Raw genomic sequence first — 8,077 nt, 5'->3', positions numbered from 1 at the left:
TAAGACTGTATTTTTCTTTTGTCAGTTATACTAAAGAGTTGATATATTATTTTCCATCCTTCTCCCTACCCGATAATTTAGTTCACACCAAGCCAGGCTGTGGGTAGATCATTTTGCCACAGAACTACCCAATGTCATCACATTGCGTTTGCTTGCAGTTTGGATACCACTCCATCAGGTCACTACCAGAGTGTCTAAGCACCATCTCAGCTGGGTGTTGAAGCTTCTTAGCTTCAAACTGTCCAAATTCCATCATTATCCGTAACCAAACCACAGAGTTAAATGCTGGCTTGGAGATGTACCCTAGAACAGTGGTCCCTGTGGTGAGGTAAGGCCTTTGATATGGAAAGTTGCCTGCAGTTGAGTCTGCTGGTGAACATGGGTTTGTGATGAATCTAGCAAAGTGGAGATCCCTCAGTTAGCTTGGACGTTTACTGTACTCTAAGTACACTCTTTCCCAAACTCTTGGGTCAGCCCAGCTGTTCCTTCTGCTGATGGCTCATAAAGCGACACTCTCCTGACCTCCCAACATCAGTTAGCAAACAGCATAAGCAGTCTCCTAAGCCAGTCGACTACAGCACAAGGACTGGGGTGTGTTTCACCCACCCCTGCTTTTTTCCTTGTATCTGAGTTGTATTTTCTGACTGAGGCTTGTCCCTACTTACCAAACTGTCCAGTTCACCATCTGTGGCCTCAGACCAGCATATAGAGGTTCCTTTACAGCTCTAAAGTTGACAGCTGGCATCTACTGGTCTCAGCAGTTCCATTTGACTAATAGCAGGGAGCTCTCTAACCCTGGGAAAATCTACTCTAAGCAGGAAGGAGAGTTGTCTCAGGGGCTATAAGAAGCCTGTGCTACAACATGCCCTAATCTCGTCGTTTTGCCTTCAAGTAAAAGGGGCTGTGATGGACTGAAATGCCGGTAATGTCTTAAAGATTGTCAAAATCATAGAAAGACTTTTTGTCAAACTGCAAGGAAGCAACAGTATGTCTGTGGCCACCAAAGCACCCACCTCCTCCCACTGCCTCCAGACCGGAATTTGGACTGTGACTGGGGACTTGAGATAAGACTGTTGTCTAATCATCTCAAGTCTGAGGAGAAGCAAACAAGGCTTAGGAAAGAAAAATTTATCTGTGTTAAGAATCAGCCCTAGCTGGACTCAGGGGGTGGTGGAGGGGAAGGGTTTTGGGTGTGTGATGGTGAAATCTCTCCACAACAAACCAAAGGAGTAACTCCCTGCCCCTCCCTGGGAAGACCATGTACACAGGGAACATTCACATGAGAGGCAGCTGAGAAGGGGTCATAAACCATCAAAGACCCCCAAGTGCCCCCCTAATTCATTCCTGAGGCCTTCCACAACCAGAAGACTGCACGTGATCCCTGTGAGACGACAAATCTGTTACAAGAGACTGCAAAGCTTCCCACCTCCAAGGGGAGATGCCTGGCATCTCCTGAATGTATATTAATCCATTGGACTCTATGTTTTTTGGGAAACCCTCACCACCAAGAAGACCTGAAGAACTGGACCGACAGAACACCACCAGGTCACACGGAGTGGTGATACTTTTTCTATTTTAATCTCTCTCTGTCACTTTCTTTCTTCAACCTCTCCCCCCCCTTTTCCCTATTTCTTTCTATTTCTCTTTCTCTGTCTCACATTTACCATTAAATAAAGCCCATACTATTGACTTTGGCATTTAGTCTCGTTTGTACCTTAAATATGGCAGTGGCATTTCCAACAATTTTAATAACCAGATCGTAACATTATTTTGTCACAGCGAAAGCAGAGTAACGTTCTCTGACCCAAAGTGCCTTTGACAATAGTATGGTCTCCTCTGAGAGAGCTATGTAGTTGTTTCATATGATTTCCTTCTGTAAAAACTGTTCGGAATTCTGACACAGCTTCCTCTGAAGGAGTTATGGAGGTTGAGGTCTCTTCTGTAGGGACTCAGGAACTCTTGAGAATTCTGATGCAGCTTCCTCTGAGAGAGTTGTGGAGGTTGTGCAGTTTCCTTTTGTAGGAACTTTTGAAGAAAATGGCTGTCCTGGACAGCCAATATAAAGAAAATATTTTCTTGCCCTTCGCTGAAAAATTTCTTAGTCACTCTTCTACCCCTGGGGTGGAGGTGGAGGGAGAAAATTTGGATAATGAAGGAGAGGTTATGCAGAAATATGAAACAATGCTGTCTTTACTAGATTCAGTGAAAGAATTGTATTTTCAGATAAATGAGGAAAAGGAAAAGAAGATGCAAGTGGAGGCATTGCTTGCTGCTGAGCATGATCATGTCCAAAAGCTTCAGGCAGAGCTTTGGAATACACATGAGAGAGAATCTTACGGGGGATTTGCAGGATGTAGAACCCTTAATACTCTCTGAAACAAGGTCTAGTGACTCAAACTTACCGTGCCCAGTGGAGGAGCTGCAAGACAGTAAGTCAGTTTGTTGTTCTGATAAAGAGCAAAACAGTAGAGTTTGCACTGACATCTGATGAGGAGGAAGTAGCATGTTGACCCTTAATTAAAACTGACCAGGATCAGCAAACTGCTACTAAAACAGTGCCATGTACCGCTACCAAGATATCAAAATCTGGACATAAATCAGGCAAAATTGAAAACCAGTCAATATTAATGCAATGGGATGCTGAGAAGCTGGATCCACTTCCCAGATGGCAAAAAGTTAAAACCACTGGAGTAAACAGAGCAAAGGTTGTCTACTCAACTGAAAAGGCTCCAGGGCAAGAAGCAAAGCCTCCTAAAAACCCTAAAAGAAACCCAGCCCAAGCAGCAGCCTCCAACATAGGTCCCCAACATACACCTCAGATACAAAAAGCTGTGAGCATGTTAGGAACAAGCCTCAAACCAAGCCTGCTAAGCCAAGATTAGTTCCTCCACAACACCTGCAGTTGTCTCCCTGTGGAGAGGATGAGGAAGAGACAAAGAACCACAAGTGAAAGATCTGAGTCAGGGCACTGAATACTCCACCGGAAAATGCTCAGACATAATGACGAAGGCAATCTAGGAACCCACACCTATAAAATGGTTTTCTGTTCTCTTTTTCTCTTTCCTCCCCTCTACTTAATGTGGCTCACCTTTTTCTCACTGTGTCTAACTTTTTTCCTTTGACCTGGAACATCTGTATTGCCACATTTAAATAAAGGGTCAAATTATGCACTCTGGTACATTGTTACAAGCACAGAAAAATCTCAGACCTCAGTGCTACCCAAGTCAATGGGTGTCTTTGACTGTCATGGGACCAGAATCCCTCCCTGCCGGGCAATTTTCCTGGTTACACAGGAGGGTACAGAAATCAGCACCTGGTCTACTGGACTAATTCCCTCTCTTTTGGCCTTAACTTCAGGAGATTGGAACTAGATGTTCATGTGTTTCAGCATATGGGAAGTCTTAAAGCTAGGAAGATGATGCTACATAGAACAGACTGATTCTAAGAATTTGCTTTTCTCCTGTTCCGGGTGCTCTAGCAGATTGCTGTTAAGCAGGCTGCCAGCAGCCCTTGGCATTTCCATGACTGAATCATTCAGCGTTGCAAGGACAGCTTCAGGTGCTCCAGGCAGCTCCCTCAAGCCACTGGAAGGTCAGTACATGAAGGACACATGCAGGGGACAGGTGCTGAATCCCATTATGACCAGTGTACACCTATTCCCTGGGGAACAAATCACAGAAAAGGAGTGCCAGCACATAGGTTCACAGCAGGTGGGTACTGATAGAAACTGAAATCTTCAGCAGTTGGCATCAGTGTGCTGTCTGTGAACTGCAGCAGCTGAGGAGAGATTAATTGCATCCAGCTTGACCATTTCTGCTGGAGAGGTGGGGTGGTTTGGTGTGTGCAGTGAGTGAAGAGAGACATCTGAGGTGTTACCATGTCAGAGGGCCCTGCTGGATCACAAGACAACATCTGCATCTTTGCACCAAAGCCATGCAATACTCTGCAAGGTTACTTTGCATCAGCAGGCACTTTGACACTATTATTAGGCTGTTTACAACTACAGGAAAGTGATATAGTCATGAGTGAGGTTAAGAGGAGGTGTTCTCAGGCCTGTGTTAGCCCCAGAGTTTGCATGGAGGACATAACTGGGGTTAGAACAGTAATTTTTAGCAAAATGTTTTTCTCAATACAGACAGTTCATGGCTCCTTCATGACTAAGCTATGCTGGGGAAACATTTTTATTTTGTCACAATAGTCTGTGGCTCTGAAGTTCTTTCACTGTATGATTCTGTGGCTTCTCCCTGCCCCCTGGGAACAGATGCAGTCCATAACCCAGACCCTTTGATTTTTTCCCTTGCTGCCCCAGACATACTTTTACAGCCTAATATGAGCTGGAATTCCATGGAATTTAAAGATGATGAAGTACAAATAATTTTAACCTTTACACCACTAGTTGATGACAATGTTCTCCTCTCCAGCTTTAACTCTTCACTGGATTGAATTCCTAGACAAATGACACCCAGTTGAAAAAGTTCCAGCCTCTCACTGTTCATCTCTTCTTTGTCCCATTATCTTTCCACCTTGGCCAGGGCAGCCATCTAAATATTGTCAGACAAAAGCAGGTAAATCTTTTTCTTCTTCAGTCCCAGACACCATTCACTTGCAGATCCCATTCAGATGTAGAGCAGGTGTCAGCCAGCAGAGCCTCACACTCTAACACTTGCTAATTGCTCATGAATGCATTTGCAAGAGCCAGTCTTGGAAAAAAGGAGAGTGTAGAGGTAGGAGCAAGGGCCAAGCAATGGGGGCATCAGTATGTCAACTCCTGACAGATTTGAAAAATGAGCATCGTTTTTCCTAATCCCAGCCTTTGCTGTAATTAAGACACTTGTCTCACAGGTGAGCTGCTCTAATGGGGAGTTTTTGGGGGTTAAAAAAATCCAAATAGCACAGATTTGGCACAGTTACCTGCCTGAAAAGTATGTGCTGACTTGGAAGATCTTGGTTGGTGGGATGTGTTAGTGGCACTGTGTGCCCTCTTATGGCCTGCACAAGTGTAATCACAGTCACCTGCTTGGCAAGTAGTCCTCATTAGTTCTGTTCTGGTGTTCATTTACAGTGGTGACATACATGGGATCATCCTCAGATGAGAGATGTGGAAGAAAGCAGGTACCAAAATACACAGTGAACTTGAGAAGGCATGAAATTTAGCTACCTCTAAGTGTCCCGCTTGAACCGAGGGCTCTGGCAGCAGTGGATTTTGTAGGAAACTGCCCCTATAAGAATGGGGAAGAAAAACAAAGAAGGCTCAGGGGAAAAAAAAAAGGGCTTCTGTGTCATTTCACAGTTCATATGTGGTGTGTTCTTGGGGAACGAAAGATGAAGTGCCTGATGCAAAGCATCCTTTAGGAGAGTGAGGGAGGTGACTCATATATTGGGGCTGCCTAAGGCCTTGGTACAGTGATTTGCTATCCACCCCCCTTAAGGTGGAAACCACAGAAATCATCTGAACACAGCTGTATTTATGCTGTTTTCTTTTAGTAAGAGGACATTTAACTGATCCTGTGGGAACAACTACACTAGGGCTGGGGCAGAGAGGGGAGGATTCGAGCAGAGAGGATGCTTGGAAGGGTTTGTCCTATATGCAAGTCTCTCCATGTCCCCAAGACTTCCATAACCCTGGCTCCAAGCAGCTCACAAGTCGTGCCCTGGGGAGACTGTTGTATATTAAAGCCGATGGGCTCTGGTAGGGAATGCTTGTTGAGATAAATGCTTACAGCATTCCAGCATCATGTGCATGGCAGGCATGGATGAGAGATTGTTAAAGGAAGAACAGACCCATCAAACCCTTAAAATTTGGGTTGTCTCACTAGCCTGCTTCCCACCTGCTTTTTGGCACCCAGCTTTCCTGCCTTTTCAGGGAATTACCTTGTTTTGTGTCATGGCTCCTCTGTGCAAGTCTGCCTCTCCACTGCTAACAAAGGGCCACATCATCCAATAATTAACAGGGCATTGAGAAACTGGGCAGTTAGTGGGAGGGAGAAGCTTTGTCCTTTTCTCTACCTGCTCCCCTAAAGAGTCAAGAAAAAGGAAAACTGTATTTTAATATGAATGAGGGTCTAATTTTTGTTATTCTTTCTTGATTCCTTTCATTTCACAATCTGGCATCTTGGGTCCAGACTGTGAGCTGTGACCACGCTAGAGGGGACAGGCTGTCCAGGGTCAAGGTCTGTGAGAGTACTGAGGGCTGCAGGGCAGGAATGTTTTCATACACTTAACCTGAGGAATGTTCAATTAGAAAAAAAGTGAAATTATAAAATTAAAGGTGCCTGCCTGGGAGAAAAGCTTAGACAGGCTCAACAAAACACAAGGTGGGGCTTTCTACCTACCTTCCCCAACCACACACATCCCTGTCAGAGGATGATGGCTCTCAGGAAAACCTTCGGGGGACAGCAGGGCTCAGGCCATGCTTCCCTGTTCACTAATACCAAGCCAGCACCCTGCCATCTCGCTGAGCCCCAGGAACATGAGCAGAATGATACAGCGACACACAGTGACACTTCACAGTATTTACCAAAACACAGATAACGCACATTGAAGCTAGTTGGAGGAAGACAGAAGAGTACCTAATGTACGTAAAATTTGAGACAATTTCTACTGGTATAACATTATCCTGTTCACGGAAATGAATTTAGGAATGCACTGAGGTAGGAACCCCTAGCATTTCTGACCCAGCGATGTGAACTTCAGAGCTGGATTTACAGTATCATCCAGCTGCTGCTTCCCCAGCTCCAGCCTATGTAAATTGGTGTATTTGCATCACTTCAGAGCAAGGTTGAGCTCCAGTCCTTTGAAGGAATTCCCTTACTGAGAATAATGGGAGATCCTTGTAGGGGGAACTTGCTGGATGAAAACATCTTTATGCACAGTCCTGTCTCACCTTGCTTAGGCCAAGAGGCCAAGGCTGCTTTTGGACCTGAACTTCTATCTTTGCTGCTGAAGCTCTATAGAAAGGGATTGTTAGGGTATGCTACAGCCCAGTGAGTGGCTGCATTCATTTCCAGATACTTAATGAGCCAGTTTATGGGGAGAGGGGGACACAACCTTAGGTCAAAAACGAAATTGTTTCTGCTATTTGGCCCTGTTGGGAAGAACAGGATTATACTAGATCTGACCTCTGTTGCTGTTCCAGCTGAAAACAGCTCAAAAAGAAACACGAGTGGATACTTGTGTTTGCTCTGTGAGTCATTCCCAACAGATATCTTTAAAAGAACAGCATGGACTTTCATGGTCAGTATAGCCAGTCTGAAGGCTAATGGTGCCACAAGCAATGTTCCAGACCTGATCACCCTGGAGAGCTTCTCAAACATCTCTATCATGTTTCCCATAGCATTCTTTGTGTCTGTATAACTTCTGGATTTACCTTCACAGTATGTTTTTATGTGTATCATTTATTTTGGGGAAAATAATTTGATTTCCTAAATAAATTATGACTTTAGATGGTATAGTTTTATCTATCACACAAGTCTTGTTTCTCTCACAATGACATTAAAAAATATATGTTTGGTCACTTGATTAGAGGTATAATTGAGGAGAGAGAGCAAATTATCCTCACTGGAAGGTTGTATGTGGAAAAGAAAAAAGACTTGATGGTTAAAGCATAAAAACAAAGGTAATGGAGGACAAGTGGGATGAGAAAATAAAAGATGAACACAGGCAGGAAAAAAAAAAGAAAAGAAAAAAGTCCCATGCACACTACAAAACAGATGTGACTCTGGGACAGAATCTGATCTATACGTGAAAACTGATCTATGTATGAAAATTGCAAATTATGAGCAGTCCTGCTGCGTTTCCTAACACACACACAGAGCTCTCCGAGGGAGGATTTGCTGGCGGAGGCGGTGTTACTCGGTCTGTAAAAGTCTAATCCCTCTGCTGCAGTTGATCCTCGCCAGCCGTGTCCCCTCGGACGACTCCTGAAGCCTCTGGGATGGCCAAACGCAAGGGCTGTGCCCTGTAGAGACCCTGTGTTTTTCTCCGTCTTTGCAAAGGACTGGTTTTGACGAACTCGGAGAGCCCTCGCAGGGCTCACGCGTGTCCCAGGGCAGCCCTGACAGCAGGGGACCGTGGGGAC

The sequence above is a fragment of the Pseudopipra pipra genome, chromosome 2, assembly GCF_036250125.1.
Source record: "Pseudopipra pipra isolate bDixPip1 chromosome 2, bDixPip1.hap1, whole genome shotgun sequence".
Taxonomy (NCBI): Eukaryota; Metazoa; Chordata; class Aves; order Passeriformes; family Pipridae; genus Pseudopipra; species Pseudopipra pipra.
The sequence above is the reverse complement of the archived record's forward strand: the minus strand, read 5'-3'. Positions refer to the sequence as shown.